The sequence below is a fragment of the Sapajus apella genome, unplaced genomic scaffold (assembly GCF_009761245.1).
Source record: "Sapajus apella isolate SASKATOON/1434 unplaced genomic scaffold, GSC_monkey_1.0 scaffold34, whole genome shotgun sequence".
Taxonomy (NCBI): Eukaryota; Metazoa; Chordata; class Mammalia; order Primates; family Cebidae; genus Sapajus; species Sapajus apella.
Genome location: NW_022436974.1, coordinates 2689129 through 2715068, shown reverse-complemented (window position 1 = coordinate 2715068; position 25940 = coordinate 2689129). Strand labels below are relative to the sequence as shown.

The following is a 25940-nucleotide window of genomic DNA, read 5'->3' as shown; positions in this document are numbered from 1 at the left end:
AAACTCTGTCTCAAAAAAAAAAAAAAAAAAAAAAAGAATGTGAACCAGAAAAATACAGCAAAAGGACTTCACAATTTGGAGAAACTTGACCTCCCTCCTGCATGGGGGAGGAAGAAAAGAACTATGTGATGATGACACTAATAGCAACCGTGTTTTGTTTTGTTTTATTTTTGAGACAGAGTCTCACTCTCTCGCCCAGGCTGGAGTGCAGTGGCACAATCTCGGCTCACTGAAACCTCCACTTCCTAGGTTCAAGCAATTCTCCTGCCTCAGACTCCTAAGTAGCTGGGACTACAGTGTGTGCTACCACACCCAGCTAATTTTTTGTATTTTTAGTAGAGACGTGGTTTCACTTGATCGATCTCAATCTCCCGACCTTGTGATCTGCCCTCCTCAGCCTTTCAAAGTGCTGAGATTACAGGTGTGAGCCACCCTGCCCATCCTGCTACTGTGTTCTAAGCATTGGAATAAGTGCTTTTTATACATGATATCATTAATACCCATGAAAATTATTTGGAGAAATATTATTAACTCTGTTTTACAGATGAGAAAAATGCTTAGGAAGTCTTGCCCAATAGAAATATGAAGAGTCACAAAAAGAAGCCAGATATGTAATTTTAAATTTTCTAGTAGTCACATTTTTGTTAAAAAAAAGGAAACAATTAAAACATAATAAATTATGTTATAAAATCCAGTATATGTAATCCAAAAACAGAATCATTTTAACATATATTAAGCTGGAGTATTTTACATTCCTTTTTCTGTACTAAAGCTTCATGTATATTTGACACTTTCAGAATATCTCAATATGGACTAAGCACATTTTAAGTACTCAATAGCCATATGTGGTTAGAAGCTACCACAGCTCAGACTTAGAGATTTTAAATAAGTTGTCCAAGTTTTAGCTACTGGAAACAGGAAGAGCTGAAATTCAAATCTAGCTGGTCTAACCACAGAGCATGAGCTCTTAAATACAATACTGTTCTGCTTAGGAAGATTTGATCTCAGGTTCATAAATCTAACAAGATAATCTTACTCATACAGAAATTTTTGAAAATTAAAGAATACATACCCTCATTTCACAAGCAAATAAATAGTCTTAATGAGGTTAGGTAAAATTCTAAAATATTCACAATTAGTACTTAATACGATCCGGTGTTGAACCCACATCTGTCTAGTTTCAAAGCCCATATTTTAACTACATCACAAGTAAATAACTATACTCACTAAAAAGCAACTGAAAGGTAAGTTACACCCCTTCTCACCCAATGAAAACAATAGATGGTAATTACAGAGCAGGGGGTTCTTCTAACTAAGCGTCCTTCTTTACTTCTTTTATTTTTAAAAATTGTTTATCCCTTTTCATTCTCTTTAAAAGTAGAATAGTATTTATTACCACCCCCACCGTCACAACCACAAAAACTTCAGTTAGTGGGTTATGGCCTGCAGAGCTCATATTGTCTGTGGCATTTTATTGGCAAACAGGAATAAGAAGTATGTAATAAGCATCTAGGAATCATGCCTGGTATTGAGATAATGTGGTGTGCTAGGAATACACTACACCATGGACATGACACTGCAGTAATGATAAAGCCTTCTGGGAAGTAGCAGAGGTAGCCTCTGGCAACAAGGAGGTGGGAAGCTACCCTAATGCTTTATCATTAATGGCCTAGAAGATTTCATGTTATGGTGTCTTGGGCTTTAAATTAAATGTCAAATACAATTTGCCATTGAAAATGTGAAGTGTGGAACTGCCCTTAGAGACTCTGAGAATTTAGTCCTCTAATTGGTGGTTGCCTCTCATACTGAGAAGAAATAGAGATTATTGTTTGGTAAATTGTCACCCCAGTCTGCAGAAATGTGTGGATTTTTACATCTTAAACTTCAAGTCTGTAGTAAAATCTTGAGACAGTATTTTAAAATATGAAGTGTTCAATGTAGCTTTAAATACACTGGAACTGATAAACTCTTCCCGTTGGAACCGTGCCATCATTTGTGTCCTGATCTCTCTGACATTTAGTGTATTATATCAAGAAATCTGTGAAAGAAACTGAAGCAGCACACGTTCCATTTATCGTGGTTTATTTAGTTGCCCGCTTCCCTGCTGACAAGGGTCTGTTTTAATAATAGGACTAATAATAGGATTTCCAATACACTTTAATGCATCAGCATTATATCTTTCTGAACTATCTGTATATTAGTACTAATTATGAGATGTGTTTAAGCCTAAAAATGTAGGCTTAAACACGAAGACATAGTTTTTACTGCCGGTTTTAATTAGAAACCTAAAGAAACATGTACAATTAAATATGCCCATAAAAATAATAGATACGTTCCTATAATCCTAGCCAATTTGTTGCACCATTAATATCATTCAGCATGGCAGTTTTAAGAATGTATTGGAGTAAGTCAAGTGGAAAATGGCAAAGAACAAAATTACTAGCATTTAAACCACCGTAACTGTTTTAGAACAGTGAGTACTGCTCTAAGTATCTACTGCAATCACTGTTTTATTTTGCAAACACAATTTAAAGTTAACTGTTTGCCCATTTCACGTACCTCTTGTTTCTAAGAATAATTAATCTTGTACTAAAAGTACACAGCTTCAGAGTAAAATTAATTCAACTTCAAAAATTTATTGTCACAAACGTAATTTTTAAAGGAAATATTAATGTGGTTAAATTTTCCTGATGCCAAGAGAATGATTTATGCTACTTGAAGAAATGTATTGTTTGGCGACTCTCCTCCTCTATGGAATATGTAAACCCAGGTCAACCTGAGTTTGAATCGATTTGAGATCTCTTATGGTCCATAAGGGAAGTCACACATCCTGAGGTGCAGGGACCAGGCAGCACAACAAACTGAGACGATGTCAGACTGAGGTATATAGCCAGAAATCACTCTGCTCTTTTCCCTTTAACCCCGAATATAATAAAGACAAATTTTGAAATGTGCCTTCCTTCCAAAACATGGTCATATAAATACTTCTACTTAATCTTGTCAAGAATTTTATGGAGTAGGGTATTACAATGCCATTTTATAGGTTCAAAAATGTCCCCATGACTTTTCCAGCCACACGTCACCTGTAATAAGAGAACCTTAGGAGATATGTAAGCTTTATTCATAGATAACTTGAACTTCATACCAGATTTAGTCTAAATGATCATAAATTAAGAAATTAAAAGTTTAAAATTAAGTTTTATCATAATGTTACAGTTTAATGCAAAGAGAAGTATAATTTTATATCCCTAATTAAGATGTAAATGTTATTTTGAGATTGTTTATGAAATAATTTTTACTATTAAACATCATTTGGTAACATTAAAAGCATAATCTTATAAATTTTTAAACCATTAAACTGAAATAACAGACTTTAATTAAAGATTAAGTCGTATTATTTTCTCCATGTGACCCAAATTATCATTTTATTGTTTTTGATCTGTTCCCTAAATCCTCTCTAAACAGTAATAATTGTTCTTTATACTACATCTGAAGTGGAAACAAAAAAACTAGACTAAGATAAAAATATTTATTGAATGCCTATTATATTGCTAGCACTTTTCATTTATTTTATGTAAGTATCATAAAAAGTGATGCAAAAACTATTTCATTTTCAGATGAGGAAGTGAAATATCAGAATGGTTAAAAGTATCAAACAGTATCACACAGCCAGGAACATGTCTAGCTGAGATTTAAAATTCATGTCTGCTCTTCCAAATCTCATGTTCTTTCTGTAATACTGCAAATGCCTCCCATTGTATAGTCATTTTTGCAAAAATATTAAAAAGTTTTAAAGTGTCGTAGGAAATGAGTTCAACATAAAAATCCCTGTACCATGTACGTAAATCAGTTTTCTCATCTCTAGCCTCACAGTTTTAATACTTAATTAAGCTTCTTGATTTAGTAATTTGATCCAGTATACTCATTTTTGTCATGTGTTTTAAATCTTAGGTGCTTTCTTCTTGTGTGAACGTGTTGAAGCAATTGTATCCAATATATTCAAAGATGGTGAATTTACCTGTTATAGATTCTTCTCCTCTGTCATCTGAAAAAATGTGAACAAGTCCCACATAGACTCTCTTTGCTGTACTTTGCCCTTGCATAATGTAGCCTTTTTTGAAGGATGTTATGAAAAACAATAATATAGGCATGGTATCTGTAGAGTAAGAAGCTTCTATATTGGGAAAGTCTATAGAAGTAAGCACAGCAGGGATAAATGCATAAGATTAATGATAACTAAATATGTGTTGTGTTCACTATCTGAGACAAAGAAAGAACAAAAAAGTGCCTACAATGTATATTTGATATTACTATTTTGTTATTGTTTGCTTCGTTGACAACTTAAAGATAAATAAATTAAATGTGATCATTTATTGAATAACTAACAATGCACAGCATTTTGCTGGGTGCCCGCAAGACGAGTCTAGATAAGATATGGCACACACTTTGAGTGTGTTCACAGGTTTAGATCAGGAGACACCCTCATGATTGCTAGATTATCATAGTATAGATGTGGCCTAGGATAGAAGCTAATTGCTACAAAAAGTACAGCAAAATGTTAGATTAATGCAGAGGTCAAGGACATTTTTTTTTTTTTTCAAAGGCACGAGACTTAAAATACAGAAAAGAAGTAGACTTTGGAGGGCTAAAGGAAGTTTAGTCATGGGAAGGAGCATGAACAGATAAGATGCATGTTAAGCTTGGAAAAGGGGCAAAAATTACTCAATTGCTAAAGCAGTCTAAGCTTAGGGGCTATGTCTGTCTTTCTCACTATTATATCCACCTATCACAGATACTTGGTATATGATAGATGTGCAGGTACTGATTGAGGAAAGAATGAAAATCCGGGGTATGTATGGGAAAAATATTAAGTAAGTCTAATTTAGAAGGGTCTTGATAACATATAAAGCAGCCTGAAATTTATCTCTAACCCAATGACTTCCAGAAATTCTACCTGAAAAAGAAATAATCTGTTTTGCTTTTATGCAAAAACACTGCCAATTTATGAGTAACATTGGGTCAGGATCTCCCTGCCCTCTTAAGCCTTTATCCTTCATCTTCTGAAAGATGCTGCCCAATCCCATCTGAAGAATTCTAATGCCATGCTTGAGAAATAACTGCTGTACTCTGGAAGAGTTAAGGACCCTACATTAAAAATGAACAGTATACTGACTGAATTCTCTGACATGCACAGTGGGCATGCCTGCACCTTCTTGCAGTATAGAGCTTCCATTGAGTTTTAGTATATTAACATTCATTATATTTTGTGTTAGGAAGGTTTTCTATATTGTAACACTTGATCTCCTTGTAATACAGTTTATCTCTTGTTTATATTTTTCTCTTAGCAATTAGTATGGTGGTTGGTACTTTTTATGATTAATAAATGTTTATTAAAGGATGTCATCTGGATGTTCTGGAAATCAGACTTTTAGATTGAATGAGAAATGCCAGGGGGAATTAACAACTGGAAGTCCAAAGATGGGATGGAGCACAATTGAACAGGAAAGCTTTTGGACAGACGTACCACTCTGACACCTGTGAAAAAGAAGAGAAAGATACAAGATTTCTCAGGGAAATCCTCAGACCATGTTCAGATGTGGTAAATTCTAGGTCAAGATTTCTCAGCTGCAGCACTATTGAAATTTTGGGCTCAGCCAGGTGGGGTGAATCACACCTGTAATCCCAACAGTTTGGGAAGCCAAGGCAGAGGAATAAGATTGAGCCCAGCAGTCTGAGACTAAGCTGGGCAACAAAATGAAATCTCATATCTGTGGAAAATAAAAAAATTGGCTACATACGACGGCATGTGCCTGTAGTCCTAGCTTCTCTAGAGGCTGAGTTTTGGGGAGAGCTTGAACCTAGGAGATTGGGACTGCAGGGGTACAGTGAGCTGTGATCATGCCACTGCGCCCTGGTCTTGGTGAGAAAGTGAGATCCTGTCTCAAAGAAAAAAGAAAGAAATTTTGGGATCAATATTTTCAATAATTTACTTTCTTAATTTATCTGTTTATCTGTTTTTAGTTGTCACATAATAATTGTACATATTTATGGGATACAGTGTGTTGTTTAAGTACATTAATATATTGTGTAATGATTAAGTCAGGGTAGTTAACATATCTATCACCTCAAACATTTATAATTTCTTTGTAGTTAGAACATTCCAACTCCTCTCTTCTAGCAATTTACTGTTGACTGTAGTCACTCTACTGTGCAATAGGGCACTAGAATTTTTCTTCCTTTAAATTTGTAATTTTTTACCCATTAACCCACCTCTTCCCATGCCTTCTCCCCTATATCCTCTCAAGTCTCTGGTAACCACTGTTCTATTCACTACCTCTATCATTTCAACTTCTAAAAATTCCACATATGAATAAGAACATATGGTATTTATCTTTGTATGTCTGGCTTATTTCACTTATGATAATATCCCCAATGAGGAAGGCTGAATATTATTAGGTTGGTGCAAAAATAATTGTGTGTTTTGCCATTACTTTTCATATCAAAACTACAATTACTTTTGCACCAACTTAATACAATGTTTACTAGGATCCTTGGCTCCTACTACTAGATGCCAGTAGCATACCCTCAGCTGTGACAACAGCATCAGAAACCTCCAAAGATTGCTAAATGTTCCCTGGAGGGCAACGTCACCTCTGGTGGAAACCAATAACCTGGGCCAACACTTTGTGTGCCTGCAGAGCCAAGATTGGCTATTAGAGGCATCTCTCATTAGGCAGAAATGGACACCAGGTCCTTGTACCACCACCATGCTCAGTCATTGGTTGGGGTTGTTGGGGAATCACATGGTTCAAGCTGAGACACAGAGGTGGATCCTGGAGTTGCTAACAACTGGAAGCTGGCAGCTCGCTGCTCCCTTTGCAGCTGAGCTAAAAATTTTTCCTTGGAAGGAACTTAGAACAAAGTATCTTCAAGGCTGCCACATAAAGGCCACAGATCCTTCTTTTTAACTGAAGGCCTCACGTTGTGCCTTGTCTGGTATGCCTTATTTGGCCACCTCTCTTAAATTTATCCTGGATATATAATCTGTGCTCGGTTATATATATTCCTGGAATAGAATTCTTTCTGTCTGAAATTTCTGCAACTTTAGCTATTCTCTTTCCTGGGTGAGAAAATCTCAGTTTGACTCTACAGAATCATATTTCTCTGCACTTAAACCTTGAAATACATGGCTCTTAGACTTCAGAAATAAGGTGATTTCTGCAAATGAACAATAGCACAAGAATAGCTAAATTTAGTCCACATTCATTTTATACAGCATCTTATATTTGGGTCACTGCCCGATTGACTGCGGTCACCTCTTTCTTGTACTTTCTGCTTTTATTATACATTTCTGGAAAATATTCAAGGTATCTGTCAAGTGGATCTTTCTGGTGGGTGGCTTTGCTGACTATCACATTTATTTGCACTTCTGATATCAAATTCAGTTAGGGTCTAACTCTGCTAGATTTACTTTCTTAATCTTGTCTGACATTTCTCAGAGCATTCAAAATCCGTGTGAGCCAATCACTATGTTCTAAAAATATCAAGGCACAATGAACCTTGATAAACAATACATAGTTACTGTCCTTTATTAGATATAACAGAAATTAGACCATGTGCCGTGGCTCACGCCTGTAATCCCAGCACTTTGGGAGGCCATGGGGGGCAGATCACCTGAGGTCAGGAGTTTGAGACCAGCCTGGCCAACATGGTAAAACCCTGTCTCTACTAAAACTACAAAAATTAGCCAGGCATGGTGTCATGTTCCTGTAATCCCAGCTACTCAGAAGGCTGAGGCAGGAGAATTGCTTGAACTCAGGAGGCAGAGGTTGCAGTGAGCTGAGATTGTACCACTGCACTCCAGCCTGGGCAACAGAGAGAGACTGTCTCCAAAAAAAAAAGAAAATAAATAAAGTAGAGATAATTCTACCTTGAAAACTTTTCCGAATATAGGGGCTTTCTTTTAGGCTGTTCTTGTGTTGCTGTAAAGAATACCTGAAGTTGCATAATTTATGAAGAACAGGGGTTTAATTGGTACTGGCGTCTACTTGGTTTCTAGGGAGGCCTCGGAAAGCTTTTACTAAGGTGGAAGGTGAAGGATCTGTGAGAACTTGCTCAGTATTGCAAGAATAGCCCTGAGGGGATGGGGCTGAATCATTCCAGAAATATCTACCCTCAGATCCAATCACCTCCCAACTAGGCCCCACTTCCAACACTGGAAATTCCAACTTAACCTGAGATTTAGAGGATACAACATCCAAACTTTATTAGGCATATTCTGAGATCAGCAGCTTTTTTTTTTCCTTTGCTCTGTCACCCAGGTTGGAGGGCAGAGGTGCGATTTCAGCTCACCATGAGCTCTGCCTCCCTGGTTCAAGTGATTCTCTTGCCTCAACCTCCCGGGTAGCTGGGATTACAGGTGCACACCACCATGCCCAACTAATTTGTGTATTTCTAGTAGAGACGGGGTTTCACTGGTCTCAAACTCCTGACCTCGTCATCTGCCCGCTTCCACCTCCAGAAGTGCTGGGATTACAGGCATAAGCCACCACACCTAGCTGAGATAAGCAGCTGTTAAAAGACATATATAAACTCATGTAAATTCAATGTGCTATTTATACTATTTATAATTACTGTTTCAGATATTTAGGTATTGTGCTGAGAACATATATATAATGAGATTATTTTTTGCTTGTGGAACTGAGTCAGGGATTGAAAAAATCAGTGGCTTTCTATATGACTAAATATTTTAAATGCCTGATTCTGAAATAAACAGTATTAAGAATTTTTAAAGCCATTTAACTAACAAAAACAAGTGGAGAAATTATAGTGACTATTGAGATTTTTTTTTTTTTTTCTGTGAAGTGTCAAAGGACTTAATAAAATCAGTTAACTTGTTTCTAGGAGTCTGCAAAGGCCGGTGCTGCCTAGACACAGAATAAGGAAGCTAAAATAGAGAGAGGCAGTTTATTAGGGACTTGGCTTTGCCCAGAATTCAGATTTCTTTATTTTACTTACTAGTTCCTATCTACTTGATCACAATGCTTCTCAGTCGTTACTGTGGGGGGGAATAATCAATAATAGCCATTTGGATTAACATTTGAGATATAAAAACATCCACTGCATATTCCTGTAGTATCTGTTTTTCATTCATTGAGATTTCTTTGTAATCCTTTTGTCAACAACCTAGAAGACCACACTTATAGATTCTTGTCACACTGTGTGTAAAATTCCACCAGGGGAGCTGCCCAGTATTTTATAACAATCCTATATATGTTTACGGAAAATATTCCCAAGTTTGATTGTTTGTTTGGCTTATTTTTTATCAGATATATTTGCCTTGTCTTTAGAGAATATAAATATTTCCAGTAAAAAGGTTTAATGTGGAAATGAAGAACAAAAATGTATATGACTCCTAAAGGTAGTTCTATTTGCTATTTCAAACATTGCCTTGGAATTATTTACAATTCCCAGTTTAACCATGTGCCTATAACAAGACATTGTTTAAATGCAATTTAGCCCTGTGGTTTCAACTGCCAGATGAAGATTGTGATTCAAAATGCCATTTTTTTCCAAGGGGATGTGGGTTAAATTTTAGTAAATCATTAAAAGCCCAATTTAACCAACACTAATTAAGTGTAATTACTCTTAACCACCTTCAAAAAATCCTGATTTTCATATGTAATTAAATTAAAATGGAATTTAAATATCAGAGTAAATATAGGTTTATTTCTCTGTTTAGAGATCATGGCCCTAAAATCTTATTCATATCAAGTGATACAAAGGAGATCTTTAAAACTCAAAATCTTTCAGGTTTCCTCATTCCTCTGCTAACTTTATCAGAAAATAAATTTATCCGTGTGAAATCTGGATTACCTCTCACTGTTGCACAAAGAAGAGGATATATTCTGCAAATTATATATTTAAAACTCCTTTAGTCAGAATTTAGTCAACTTACTTGTTCATGCAGAACGCTGAACAGTTGTTCTCATGTTCTCACTGGTTTGTCTTCTAGGATGCAGTAACCCAAGTCCCCTTTCATAAGTCACACATTTGGAATGCGTGTGGCCCTCTCGCTGCGTGTAACCAGAACTTCATCTCCTAAGTCATCCCACTCATTATCAGAAGAACTTCTAAAATGAATACAAATCTGTTCTCTTAAATTCTCCAACAGCTTGAACTTTGAATCGATTTTCCCATCAATAGGAAATAAAAATCGGCGTGAATACTTTATTTAGAGCTCTCGACCAGGAATGAGAAGGTACAGCCCTAATTCCGATGCTGACTTTGAATTACGAGGGACATTAGGCAAATCCTATTACTTTGTGACATCTGTTTATCTTCTCTGTAATGATGAAATGTCATTTATTCCTGTGAACTGTCAACTGAAGCATCACAAGATCTATACATTTGGAAATACTTCATTTTTTATAAAGGGTTATGTCCTGCAAGGTGGCCATTCTGATGGGCTGGAAAGGGTAGCCTCTCACCAATACCATTAGCAGACGCTTTGAGGGAGGGGAGGATGGAATAGGAATTTATACTGAACAGGTTGCGTAAACATAGATATTCAAAAGGATCAGGAGGAACTGTGAATCCTATTCAGAATCCTAAGCTCATCGATCAAATATATCAACTCAAGAATCACAAGATCTATAAATTGTGAGAGGAAACTTTAGTTTTTATAAAGAGTGTAGAGATGGACACCCTGCAGGCTATAACCCTTTATAATAAATAAAGTCTCCTCCCCTCATTTGTAGACCTCATGACTCTTCAATTGGCAGTACATTATATTGCAAAAAAAAAAAAAAAAAAAAAAAATAGGTAATACTGGAAGTTATCAGAACTTTTGAAATTTGAAATTTAGTTACGTGATTATTTTTTTATGATGGTGTTTTTAGTAAAATTCACACTCCTTTGACTGACCTATGGATCCTTTGCAATCTGGCCTTGTATGACCCTCAGGCTTGATCTGCTGCTTCCTCCTGAGCATTACTTTGCTCTCATGCTGGCTTTTTCTCTGCAGCTTGGATACGCAAAGACCATTCTTATGTTAAGATCTTTGCACTGACTTTATTTTTTTTGAGACAAAGTGTTGCTCTGTTGCCCAGGCTGGACTGCAATGGCGTGATCTAGGCTCACCACAACCTCCGCCTCCTGGGTTCAAGGGATTTTCCTGCCTCAGCCTCCAGAGTAGCTGGCATTACAGGCATGTGCCATCACACCCAGCTAATTTTTGTATTTTTAGTAGATATGGGTTTTCACCATGTTATTCAGGATGGTCTGGAACTCCTGACCTTGTGATCCTCCCGCCTTGGCCTCCCAAAGTGTTGGGCTGACAGGTGTGAGCCAACACACCTGGCTACACTGACTCTTTATTTCATTCCTGACAAAGATAAATATTTTGATTTAAGAAATGTTATGAGGAAGAGTGTGAGTGTGAGTCTTTCATGAAAGATATAGAACACAAATTAGGTTTATGAATGAAAATTATTTCCATTAGCTGAACTCTAGAAGTTTGAAGTGGAGCAGTGGAAGGCGTGTGGGCAGACAAATCATTTGAGACAGACTATAGACAGCCTGTAATACTAGACTAAAAATTTAGGTTTCTGTTTTACAGGAAACGTAGAAGTTGCATTACATGCTAAATTCTCTGTAAAAGAGTTTTTAATAAATAATTTCAGGTGTGTATCTATTTTATTACCAAACAGCAGGAAGTTGTAAAGATTTAAGATGGGACTGGGCGCAGTGGCTCATGCCTGTAATCCCAGCACTTTGGGAGGCTGAGGTGGGAGTTTGAGACCAGCCTGGCCAACATGGCAAAACCCTGTCTTTACTAAAAATACAACATGGCAAAACCCTGTCTTTAGCTGGGTGGTGGCCCTTATCTGTAATCTCAGCTACTCAGAAGGCTGAGGCAGGAGAATCGCTTGAACCTGGGAGGTGGAGGTTGCAGTGAGCCAAGATTGTGCCATTACACTCCAGCCTAGGCAACAAGAGAAAAAAACAATTAAGATGGATATGAATTTATTTTCAGAATAATTTATTTTTCAGCAGTTAACGTAGAAAATTTAACATAGATGTATTACAAAAATCTAAAGTTAATTGCTTTATCCTCTTTCCGAGTAATATGAGCTATTTTAACTTTGGCCACTTCCTCTTAATTTATATGCTACTGTCTTCCCTTAACTTATGTTTGTCTTACTTTTTACCCCAAAAGATATGATTATTATTGCTTTGTAAAGACAATCATCACGTTTTTGGCTCATTATTCTTCCAGAGAGTCTAGTTTGTTGGTTAAAGACGTGGCTGCTGGAGTTAGACTGTCTAGATGTAATACACAGTTTACTCAATAGTTGTGCAAATTTAGAAATGTTGCTTAACCTTTCTGTGCCCCAGTTTCCTTATCTGTAAAATGGAAATAATATGTTTACTCTTAAAGTTCTTTTTGTAATATGAATTCCTCTAGAAAAGCACTTAGAACAGTAGCTGGCATATAATAACAATTATACGTGTTATCTATTGTTACTTTTTCCTTTATGAATTTTATAGCTTACTTCTGGAACTACCAGTTTTCCTTTCTCTGATAAATATTATTTATTATTTTTCTCTGTAAGGATTTATTTTTAGAAAAATCAGTTTTTGATTTAATAGAATGGTTCCTTCTCTCCTGTCCTTTAAATACATTTTCACTGGATCTAGAATAGTACATTGTTAAACACTCTAGACAAATTAAATTTCAGAGTTTATTTAGGTAAGTAATGATTGATAAATCAGGCAGCACTCAAAATTGAAAGAGATTCAGGGAGCTCTTCTCTATCAGTCTGAACAGTGAGCATTTGTAGGCTGAACACAAAAGTAAAGTTAAAAATTATCTGATTGGCTACAGCTAGTTGTTTGCCTTATTTGGATATGATCTGATTGGAGGTCCCTAATTGTATAGCCAATCACTGGTTGACTGTTTGTGATTGGCTGAGACTAATTTTTCTTAAGTCAGTTATAGAAAAGGTTTCCAAGTTAAGTTTCAGTTTGCTTATCTAAGTGCTTGAGTTACAGAGACAACCTCAGGCTAATGGGTTTCTTATTTGCTTTAGCAATAAAGTACATTATTCTCATTTTTTAATCTCTCAGTATATTATTTTAATTTTTAAAATCTCATTCTTGCTATCAAGAAGTCAAATGCGAGTCTAATTTTCCTACTTTTGTAGTTACTTTCTTTTTCTCTCTGGCTGCTTTTTGTATTTTGCATTTTCAGTATGATATGCCAAGGTATTTATGCTTTGGGGGGTTTTTCTGGTCTTTAAGAATCTAAAAATTAGTAAATTTTATCAATTCTGGCAAATCTTAGCAATTATCTATATTTTCACATATTACCTCATCCCATTCTCTTTCTCATTCCAAGAATCTGATTAAGCATAGTAAGACATTTTCATTCTCATTGTGTTTCTTTCTTTTACACTTTCCATCTATTGACTTTCTGGGCTACTTTTTAGATATTCTTTTTATTCCTGTTTTCTCTTTCTCATGGTGTTCCTTAGTTCTTTTTTTTTAATAACACATGTAATCTGTCTGAAAGTCAAATATCTGAAGTCTTTGCAGGTGTGCTTCTGACATTTATTATTTCTATTGACTCTAACTTAAACCAGTTTGTTTTCCTGTATGTTTCATTTATATTGACTGAATTTTTGACTATTGAGATTTTCTTTTTTCTTTCCATCTGTTCTCATAGTTTAGACCTGAAAATTCTATTTTACTGTTTTATGGTGTATCTCTCTAAAGAGAAATTCCTTTGGGGTCTTAGACATATGGAGTCTCCTATTTGATTACCCACCTGGGTGAGCTCTTGGCTTTGGTTTTGGTCCGCCACTCTGAAACCATTCATATACGTAAATCTGAAGTACATTAAAATTCGCAAAGTCGCTTAATAGTAAAGTTTTCTTTGGTTCTCAGCTTGCCACTCTTATCTAGCTTTGACATCTAATAAGTTTTTTTTTTTTCTTTCACATAGTTCATTGAGGTATTCAGGACTATTTTCCGCATTACTTTAAGAAGGACATACTCCTTCTTAGTCATGATGTCCAGTTCCTAAATTGCCAGAAAAGGAAATCTGCTGCCACTCAGCCATGAAGTGGTACTCCCCATCCCAACACAACACAGGGCCTGTCAGAATTTGTGTGGAGTCATGAGTCGTAGTTGTGTTTTTACCTTGTTCTAATATTAGTCACTAGGTGGTAGGAATCAAACTGTTTGTGGCATCAGATTTTCCAGAGTAGTCGTCTTTTTTCTTTCTGGCTCCAGTCTCCATTAATTGTACTTTTGAGTAATAAATAATTTTGAACCATATTTTTTCTACTTGTATATTTTAAATAAAATTATAAAGTTGACTTGAAGTCTCAGAAAACCAGTGTGGCTCCTTTTTAAAGTCTTATTGGACCCTATCCCATGCAGGTTTTGTTGAGACTTAAAAAATATTTATATTAAAAAGAGTAAGAAAAACTGATCTTCACTATGCTTCACTGTGTTTAACACACTATAGAAAATCACATTAAAGAATGCCTCCAAAACACACGAACACTGTGAGCTCAGTCTTCTAGCTACATCTCATAGCACTTTGTCTGGGACACAAAACTCATTTACTTTTTTAAAATAAACAATATCATAACTCGGTGTGGTTAAATTTGGAAATCAAAATTTTTTTTTGCTGCTTGGTCCTCGAAGGATATGTGACAGAAACAATAAGAAGACAGACACATTCTTTTTTATTCCAGCTATAACTTTGGCTACATTTTATTACCTATTTTTTTCCCAGATGCATTGGGCTAGGTAACTTCAAGGGTATCTTGAAAGCAACTTACCTCAAAAACTTATTTTATGTTCCTTTTCTATAAGCCCTATTACACCCTTATTCAGACCCTCAAGGGTACTTCCCAGCAGAATGTCACAAGCTTCAGTCTTACTAAAGAGTCATGGTTGAGATGGAGAATAAGGTCCACAGAAAAAGAGATATTTCTTCATTTTATTCCTTTCACCAAAATTTACATAAAAGGCCTTCCTACCGTGACCTTGTCACATGCAAATGGAAGTAGAAACACTTTACTCAACCTCTGCTCTTCTAATTTGCCAGAATAACTAATGACAGATACATGAGAGTACCAACAGTGAGAACATTTGGCAAAAAGTTTGTTTAAGGGTGAAACCCTGAACTTTACAAGATAGTGACTTGAAAATGCTATAATGTGTGTATGAGATAACTGAATAAAAATAATGAAAGCCTCCAGAATCCTGCCATCAGATCACTTCGTATGTTTTTAGGCCACTTTAAATTAATTTAAAGTTGTATATGATGCAACACAGGCACTATTTATATACTAAAGTGTCCTGTGATACCACAATAAAAGAAATCATTATTTTACCAGAATCTTTATAATCATAAAAATATGTCACCACTATATAATAATTGGCATATATTCTATATTAAGAATTTAGAATCAAATATTAGATGACAAACATTTCAGGCATATGTGAATGAAATTTTTTTTATTTTATTGTACTTTAGGTTCTGCAGTACATGTGCAGATCATGCAGGATTGTTGCCTAGGTACATACGTGGTAAGGTGGTTTACCACCTTCATCCCCCCATCACCTATATCTGGTATTTCTCCCCATGTTATCCCTCCCCACTCTCCCAACTCCCCGCTGCCCTCCCCAACCCCCACCAGCTGACCAACGTGTGTGATTCTCCTCTCCTTGTGTCCATGTGTTCTCATTGTTCAACATCCCCCATGAGTGAGAACATGTGGTGTTTGGTTTTCTGTTCTTGTGTCACTTTGCCGAGAATGATGGTTTCCAGATTCATCCATGTCCCTATGAAGGACATAAAAAATGAAGTCATCATTTTTTATGGCTGCATAATATTCCATGGTGTATATGTGCCACATTTTCTTTATCCAGTCTGTCATTGATGGACATTTGGGTTGGTTCCAAGTCTCTGCTATCGTAAACAGTGCCACAGTGAACATATGTGTGTGTGTGTCTTTATAATAGAACAATTTATAATTCTTTGGGTGTATACCAAGTAATGGGATTGCTGGGTCGAATGGTATTTCTATTTCTTTCTTACTTTTTTCAATATATATATCTATATTTTATTGTATTTGGGCTCTGGGGTACATATGCACATCCTGCATCTTGCAGGATTGTTGTATAGGTACATACATGACATGGTGGTTTGCTGTTATCCCTCTCCATCCTCCCTGCCCCCCACTGCTGTCTCCCCCACTCTCCTTCATCCCCCCAACTAGGCCTGTGAGTGTTGTTCCCTTCCCTGTGCCCAAGTGTTCTCATCGTTCATCAACCGCCTATGAGTGGAAACCGGTGGTGTTTGGTTTTCTGTTCTTGTGTCAGTTTGCAGTGAATGATGGTTTCTAGGTTCATCCACGTCTCTACAAAGGACACAAACTCATCATTCTTTATGGCTGCATAGTATTCCATGGTATATATGTGCCACATTTTTTTTTTTTTGTCCAGTCTATTATCAGTGGGTATTTGGGTTGGTTCCAGGTCTTTGCTATCGTAAACAGTACCACAATGAACATACGTGTGCATCTGTCTTTATGATAGAACTATTTATAATCCTTTGGATATATACTCAGTAATGGGATTGCTGGGTCAAATGGAATTTCTATTTTTAGATCCTTGAAGAATCGCCACACTGTCTTCCACAATGGTTGAACTAATTTACACTCCCACCAACAGTGTAAAATGTTCCTATTTCTCCACATCCTCTCCAGCATCTGTTGTTTCCAGATTTTTTAATAATTGCCATTCTAAGTGGTGTGAGGTGGTATCTCAATGTGGTTTTGATTTGAATTTCTTTAATGACCAGTGATGATGAGCATGTTTTCATATGTTAGTTGGCTGCATATTTGTCTTCTTTTGAGAAGTGTTTGTTCACATCCTTCACCCACTCTTGAATTTTTTTTTTCTTGTAAATCTGCTTTAGTTCTTTGTAGATTCTGGATATTAGCCCTTTGTCTGATGGGTAAATTGAGAAAATTTTTTCCCATTCTGTTAGTTGCCAGTTTACTCTAATGATGGTTCCTTTTGCTGTACAGAAGCTCTTAAGTTTAATTAGGTCCCATTTGTCTATTGTGACTTTTGTTGCCATTGCTTTTGGTGTTTTAGCCATGAAGTCCTTGCCTGTGCCTATGTCCTGAATGGTTTTGCCTAGGTTTTCTTCTAGGGTTTTTATGGTGGTAGTTCTTCTGTTTAAATCTTTAATCCATCTGGAGTTAATTTTTATATAAGGTGTCAGGAAGGGGTCCAGTTTCAGCTTCTTGCCTATAGCTAGCCAGTTTTCCCAAAAACATTTATTAAACAGGGAATCCTTTCCCCATTGCTTGTTTTTGTCCAGTTTGTCAAAGATCAGATAGTTGTAGATGTGTGGCATTGCTTCCAAGTCCTCTGTTCTGTTCCATTGGTCTGTGGCTCTGTTTTGGTACCAGTACCATGTTGTTTTGATTTCTGTGGCCTTGTAGTATAATTTGAAGTCAGGCAGCATGATGCCTCCTGCTTTTTTCTTTTTGCTTAGGATTATTTTGGCTATGTGGGCTCTCTTTTGGTTCCATATGAAGTTTGAAGTGGTTTTTTCCAGTTCTATGAAGAAGGTCATTGGTAGCTTGATGGGGATAATGTTGAATCTATAAATTACTTTGTACAGTATGGCCATTTTCACAATGTTGATTCTTCCCAACCATGAGCATGGAACGTTTTTCCATCTGTTTGTGTCCTCTCTTATTTCCTTGATTAGTGGTTTGTAGTTCTCCTTGAAGAGATCTTTTACCTCCTTTGTTAGTTGTATTCCTAGGTATTTTGTTCTCTTTGTAGCAATTGTAAATGGGAGTTCATTCAGGATTTGGCTCTCTGTTTGTCTGTTTTTGGTGTATAGGAATGCTTGTGATTTCTGCACATTGATCTTTTATCCTGAGGCTTTGCCGAAGTTGCTTATCAGCTTAAGGAGGTTTTGGGCTGAGATAATGCAGTCTTCTAAATATACCATCATGTCATCTGCAAAGAGGGACAATTTGACTTCTTTTCCTAATTGAATGCTCTTTATTTCTTTTTCTTGCCTAATTGCTCTGGCTGGATCTTCCAATACTATATTGAATAAGAGTGGTGAGAGAGGGCATCCTTGTCATGTGCCAGACTTCAAAGGGAATGCTTCTGATTTTTGCTAATTCGGTATGATATTGGCTGTGGGTTTGTTGTAAATAGCTTTTATTGTTTTGAGATACATTCTATCGATACCTAGTTTATTGAGAGTTTTTAGCATAAAGTGCTGTTGAATTTTGCCAAAGACCTTCTCTACATCTATTGAGATAATTATGTGGTTTTTGTCTTTGGTTCTGTTTCTGTGGTGAATTGCGTTTATAGATCTGTGTATGTTGAACCAGCCTTGCATCCCCGGGATGAAGCCTACTTGATCATGTTGGATAAGCTTTTTGTTGTGCTGTTGCAATCAGTTTGCCAGTATTTTATTCAAGATTTTTGCATTACTGTTCATCATGGATATTGGCCCATAGTTTTCTTTTTTAGTTTTGTCTCTGCCAGATTTTGGTATCAGGATGATGTTGGTCTCATAGAAAGAGTTAGGGAGGATTCCCTCTTTTTTATTGTTTGGAATAGTTTCAACAGGAATGGTATCAGCTCCTCTATGTCTGGTAGAATTCAGCTGTGGACTCTTCTGGACGTGGACTTTTTTTGGTCAGTAGGCCATTAATTTCTGCCTCGACTTCAGCCCTTGTTATTGGTCTATTCAGGGTTTCAACTTCCTCTTGGTTTAGTCATGGGAGAGTACAAGTATCCAGTGATCTGTCCATTTCTTCCAGAATTATTGGTTTCTGTGCATAGAGTTGTTTGTAGTAATCTCTGACGGTAGTTTGTATTTCTGTGAATCAGCAGTGATGTCCCCTTTATCATTTTTAATTGCATCTGTTTAATTCTTCTTTTTTTAAATTGCCCTGGCTAGTGGTCTATATATTTTGTTGATCTTTTCAAAACACTGGCTTCTGGATTTGTTTAATTTTTGAAGGATTTTTTTGTGTCTCTGTCTCCTTCAGTTCTGCTCTGATCTTAGTTATTTCTTGTCTTCTTCTAGCTTTTGAGTTCCTTTAATCTTGCCTTTCTATCTCTTTCAATTTTGATGATAGCGTGTCGATTTTAGATCTTTTCTTTCTCCTCATCTGGGCATTTATTGCTAAGAATTTTTCTCTAGAAACTGCTTTAAATGTGTCCCAGAGATTCTGTTACATTGTGTCTTCATTCTTGTTGGTTTCAAAGAACATCTTTATTTCTGCCTTCATTTCCTTGTTTATCCATTTGACATTCAGAAACCAGTTGTTCAGTTTCTATGAAGTTGTGCAGTTTTTGAGTGAGTTTCTTAATCCTAAATTCTAATTTGATTGCATTATGGTCTGAGAGACTGTTATGATTTTCATTCTTTTGCATTTACCGAGGAGTAATTTAATTCCAAGTATGTGGTCAATTATAGAGGAAATGTGATGTGATGCTGAGAAGAATGTATAATCTGTGGATTTGGGTTGAGAGTTCTGTACATCTCTATAGCTTGCTTGGTCCAAATCTGCATTTAAATCCTGGATTTCCTTGTTGATTTTCTGTCTCGTTGTCTGTCTAATGTTGACAGTGAAATGTTAAAGTCTCCCACTATTATTGTGTGGGTGTCTAAGTCTCTTTGTAGGTCATTAAGGAATTGCTTTATGTATCAGGGTTCTCCTGTATTGGGTGCATATATATTTAGAATTAGCTCTTCTTGTTGCATTGATCCTTTTACCGTTATGTAATGCCCTTCTTTGTCTCTTTTGATCTTTGTTGGTTTAAAGTCCATTTTATAAGAGACTAGGATTGCCACCCTGCTTTTTTTGTTCTCCATTTGCTTGGTAAGTCTTCTTCCATCCCTTTATTTTGAGTCCGTGTGTGTCTGTGCATGTGAGATGGGTCTCCCGAATACTGCACACCCGTGATTCTTGTCTTTTTATCCAGTTTGCCAGTCTGTGTCTTTTGATTGGGGCATTTAGTACATTTACATTTAATGTTAATACTATTATGTGTGAATTTGATCCTGCCATATTGTTACTGGTTGGTTGTTGTCCTTTGGTTGGTGTAATTTCTTCATTGCCTCATTGGTCCTTACCATTTGGTTCTTTTTTGAAGTGGCTGGAACTGGTTTTTCCTTTCTGTGTTTAGTGCTTCCTTCAGGAGCTCTTGCAGGGCAGGTCTGGTAGGGACAAAATCTCTCAGCAATTGCTTGTTCATAAAGGATTTTATTTCTCCTTCACTTATGAAGCTTAGTTTTGCTGGATATGAAATTCTGGGTTGAAAGTTCTTTTCTTTAAGGATGTTGAATATTGGCCCCTACTCTCTTCTGGCTTGCAGGGTTTCTGCCGAGAGATTCGCTGTGAGTCTGAGGGGCTTCTCTTTGTGGGTGACCCCACCTCTCTTTGTGGCTGCCCTTAGCATTTTTTCGTTCATTTCAAGTCTGGTGAATTGGATGATTATGTGCCTTGGGGTTGCTCTTCTAGAGGAGTATCATTGTGGTGTTCTCTGTATTTCCTGTATTTGAATGTTGGCCTGCCTTGCTAGGCTGGGGAAGTTCTCCTGGATAATATCCTGAAGAGTGTTTTCCAGCTTGGATTCATTCTCCCCATCTTCTTCTGGTACACCGATCAAGCCGTACATTAAGTCTTTTTGCATAATGCCATATTTCTTGGTGGTTTTGTTTTTTCCTTTCACTCTTTTTTCTCTTTGCTTGTCTTCTCCTTTTATTTCATTAAGTTGATCTTCAATCTCTGATATCCTTTCTTCTGCTTGATCTATTCAGCTATTGAAACTCGTATATGCTTCATGAAGTTCTTGTGCTCTGTTTTTCGGCCCCATCAAGTCATTTATGTTCTTCTCTAAGCTGGTTATTCTAGTTAGCATTTCGGCTAACCTTTTTTTCAGGGTTTTTATTTTCTTTGCATTGGGTTAGAACATGTTCCTTTAACTCAGAGAAGTTTGTTATTACCCGCCTTCTGAAGCCTGGTTCTGTCAGTTCATCAAATTCGTTCTCCATCCTGCTTTGTTCCCTTGTTGGTGAGGAGTTGTGATCTCATGGTGGGGGAGAGGCATTCTGGTTTTTGATGTTTTCATCCTTCTTGCACTCAATTCTTCCCTTCTTGTTGAATTTATATAGGTTTGATCTCCGGTAACTGCTTGGGGAGGTGGTCTTTCCTTTGTCTGCCTGCAGAGGCACTGCTGGGCTGCTACAAATTGCTGCTGCATTTTTTTTCTGCATCTTATATTTACTCAGGAAAATTAGGCCACCTTCTGCAATGGCGGTTGCCCTTTCCCCCCACAGAGCTTGTTTGTTCCTGTTCACTCTCTAACTGATGTTCTGGGTGCAAAACTCTGAAGTAAGAGTTTTTTTAGCCTGCTAGGCTTTGTCGGGGGAGACCCTTCCTGCTGTATGGCCTGTTTCCCTGCATTAAGTTCCCCTTCTTTCCTGGCGGGGGCAGGTAGCTCTGTCCTGCTGGCTTTTTGGCTTTCTCAGCATCTGCCAGTGCTTCCACCTAGATCTATGCTGACAGCTCTGGCTCCGGCTGAAGTTGCTATTCTGCCCTGTTCAGGCAGCTTGCTGAGGCTTTTCAGCCTGGCGAAGATCTCCTGTTCTGTGGGTTGTAGAGGGCTTGGGTGGAGCACTGTACCCAAACTGAAGTCCCAGCGTGGGAGATCCCCCAGTCCTCCAGTTGGTTGCATGCACCACCTGGGTGGAGCAGTGCCCCACCTTGCCTCAACTTGCTCTATTTGGTTTATACCCACTGTCCAACCAGATCCACAAAATGAACCTGGTACCTCGTTTGAAATTGTGGAGACCACTCGGCTTCCGTATCTCTCTCACTGGGAACTGCATTCCAGAGCTGCCTCTTATTCAGCCATCTTGGGACCTCTTGCTGGTGAATTGTTTTTTAAGGATCTTTTATTAACTGAATATCAGTCCCAATTGTGTCAGAATCAAGGTGGTCTAATCTCTCTCAGGGATTGCTGTGGAATCTTGTAAGAAATGATGTAGCGGAAGGGTTAACATTGCTTACTAACTGCGTGACCTGGGGCAAATTAGTTTCATCAATAAGTGCTGTCTTAGAGGATGTGTAGGTAAAGTGGTTAACACACTGCCTGTAATTTATTTAACAAATGATAGTTGTTATTAGTATAGTCAAGTATCCCTTAATGACTGAGCCACATTCTGAGAAATGTCTTCTTAGGAGATATAATCATTGTGTGGATAATTGTGTGGATGTTGTAGAGTTTACTTATACAAACCTAGATGGTATAGCTTGCTACAGATCTAGGCTATAATGTAGCCTATTGTTCCTACATTACAGACCTGTACAGCATTGTACTGTACTGTATTGAATAATGTAGGCAATTGTAACACAATAAGTATTTGTGTATTTAAACATAGAAAAAGAACAGGAAAAATAAAATTACAATCTTATGGGAACATCATCATATATGCAGTTTGTAATTGCCTGAAATGTTATTATACAGCACATGAATATAGTGTGAACATCTAAGAAACATTTGAGATTTTCTTTTCCTTTTTTTTTTTTTTTTGAGACAGAGTCTCACTCCATCACCCAGGCTGGAGTGCAGTGGCACAATCTCAGCTCACTGCAACCTCTGCCTTTTGGGTTCAAGTGATTCTCATGTCTCAGCCTCCTGAGTAGCTGATATTATAGGCAAGTGCCACCACACCTAGCCCATTTTTATATTTTTGGTAGAGACAAGGTTTCACCATGTTGGCCAGGCTGGTCTCAAACTCCTGACCTCAAGTGATCTGCCTGCTTTGGCCTCCCAAAGTGCATTACAAGCATGATCCATGCATCTGGCTAGTTTGTTATTATTTTATTTTATGCCAAATAATTTATTTCCTAGAGACTTCAATTTATTCAATACTTATTGCCTAAAAATATTAATTGAATACTTTCTATGGTGGTCAGCGTTCTAGATACTGGTTCTATAAAGATAAACAAGACAAAAATCCTTGCTTCCATGGATATGACATTCTAGTAGGAGAAAAAGATAATTAAGATGTAAATAGACTAATATAACCTCAGGCACTGATAATTGCTAAGAATAAAAATAAGCAGGGCAAATGTAAGAAAAATTAGTGACAGGACTGACAGGAGGAGCTTGCTATTTTAAGGATGGTAACCTAGAGAGGCTTCTAGAAAGAACAGTCTGCAGTGATTTAAAACTCTTAAGGTAAGGAAAAAACTGATATTGGAGAGGTCCAGGCAGAAGACACAATAAATGCTCAGCATACTTGAGGAGCAGCAAAAAAGTCAGTGTTGTGGGAATGGAGTGAGTCTAAAATGTTAGAAGATGAAGTCAAAAAGTTAGGCAATGACCAGATTGCATATGGCCTTGGGCCAAACTATGTAGAATTGGAGAAACCAGTAGTCTGTAATAGATATTTCTCTCTCTCTTGCTCATTCTATCCTTCTGTCTCTCTCTCAATTTGCAGATATATGCACCCATAACAACTTGCCTTTTTAAAAGACTAACTTGTAACCAAGTAGAAAGATACTATTATTACTTGACTTATTTCATAGACATATATTCAGTCCAATTAAAGTGTAATGCTTAAGTACTTGTACATGCAGTCAAACTCACAGTGCATTTATTTTTTGTAATTTATGACTGAATCCTACCATTGTGATCTACTTAGTGTACTTCACTTGCAAATATTTTCAATAATTCAGAGGAAAATGCCAAGAAATGTGATGTCATTTCATACATTGTTCTTTGAATGCCATAGTTGATAATAAGTATATATTCTAATAATTGAAATGTTATTTTTAAATGTGAGATTTTAAAAAATCTAATTAGTAGTTTCCAAATTCCTGTTTGTGGCTTTTTAATCTCACAGTGCACAGCAGTTTAATTTATAACTGATACATTAAACTAGTAGGCAAAAAGGCATTTCCAAATACACCTCCTTCTCTGCTTTGGTAAATTTATTCACTGATTGTAAGTTAACCTTGCGTCTAGTAGGAATCTAATACATGTGTAATTATTTATATTGTTATATTACTTTGGTGCAGGGATTTTATTAAAGTCATTGGATAACTATGTTTTCAAAAGAAGCATATAAAAAAGTTTACACATTTCAGAATTTTAGAGATTGTTTCATTTACTCTTTATTTTATTCAATAGAGTTATTTTAGTTAGCTTAATGTCCTTCATTAAGTTAGTTAGCTTAATGTCCTTTGTTACTTTAAAATATATAATTTTTATATGTAATATATAAAATAAATAATTTTAAAGTAACAAAGGGAACAAATATCAGATATCTCATCATAAAAAACAGATAGGTAAGTGAGGTGATATAAATCTTAATTAGCTTTATTTAGTTATACCATATTTTATACCGGTATCAAAGCATTACATTGTGCTATATAAATGTATACAACTCCAATTTGTCCATAGAAAAAGCACAAAATAGTAATCACAATATCAGAAAGCTGCAGAAAGGGAGAGAAAGAGAAGAGAGTAAAAATAAAGAATGTAATTTCTGTATCTTAAAAAGAATGACTTTTTAAGAAATATTATGTTGTGTGTATTTAAGAAATATTATTTTGTTTATGCCCTAAGAACCAAGCACTGATGCTTGAAAATGAATACACACACACACACACACACACACACACACTCACACACACACTTCTTCACTTATAAGAGATTTTAATATAAAGGAAGTTATTTTGGTAATCAAATTCAGTGTACCATTTATATTTGAGAACAGGAAAAATGTGCATGGAGTTTACACATAAAGGTTATTTCATAATGTCCTACATGTCATCTTATAAGAGTGCTTTACATGGATTCCTGCAAAAATCACCCTTTCTATCCTCTGGTCACAGGTTGTCCCTTTATTAACTTCTTCAGAGTGTGTCTCACACTTTGACACTGACTTATTTATCCACGTGTTCCTTGTCTGTCTTTCCACACTGTTCCACTCAAAAATGAGTTCTTTATCTAAGACCAATAACTTCTTGAAATTTGACTGATGATCCTTTGCTACTGTGCCCGTTTTCTCTTGCTATCTTCCTGAGTCAGTTCTCCTTTTCATAGCTCTCAACCTGTGTATGTGTATGCATGTAAATGTGTGTGGTTTTTCCCTTTAACAGTCCCAGAAACAGCTTGTAAGGGTTGTAATAACATTTGTATTTGTTTATGAAGAAAATTTAGAGCATCAGAGGACCTTAGGACATTGTAAACAGAGAGGGAAGTACCAGTTTGGGGAGTACAGGACCGAGCACAAGCTCATCAAAATGAGTTAAGCCAAAGCTGTATTACCTTCTCAGAATTCACAATTTCAAAAAAGGTCAATTTGATCATGAATTGAAAATTGACTAACTCAGCTGTCCAGTTCTCATGTGTTATAATCGTACTTCTGACAACTTTAATCTCTCCAATTATTATGTGTGAGACATTGATTTTCTTCTTTTCCTTTCTAGTAAAAAGAAGTGTATAAATAATCAAGATGTTTTAAATTGTCAAAATTAGCTATGAGGTTGCTATTTAGTGCTTCAAATTGTATGTATTTCGGATATTTACTCAGAAAATAGAGAAAATGATGAAAAATTTATTTTGTTTATTCATTATAAATAAATTAACCATTATTACCCTTAACTTTCTTCTCCATTAATGATCCCCAAATATAAAGTTAAGATAGACTACCAATACTTATACTTAAAATTCTGAATAAAATGTAACTAACTTCATTCAGGTAGAAGTACTGACAATAAATTCCTTTGTTTGACATAACTATATTAATTATGATGTAGATAGGGGAAAAAAGTGTCTATATTTTTCAG

General features: G+C 36.4%; 1 protein-coding gene across 1 annotated transcript in view; it reads left to right on the top strand.

Moving 5' to 3' along the window:
* CNTN5 (contactin 5) overlaps nt 1-25940 on the top strand; it is a 1397849-nt gene that overhangs the window by 523366 nt on the left and 848543 nt on the right. The gene's annotated exons all lie outside the window — the stretch shown is intronic.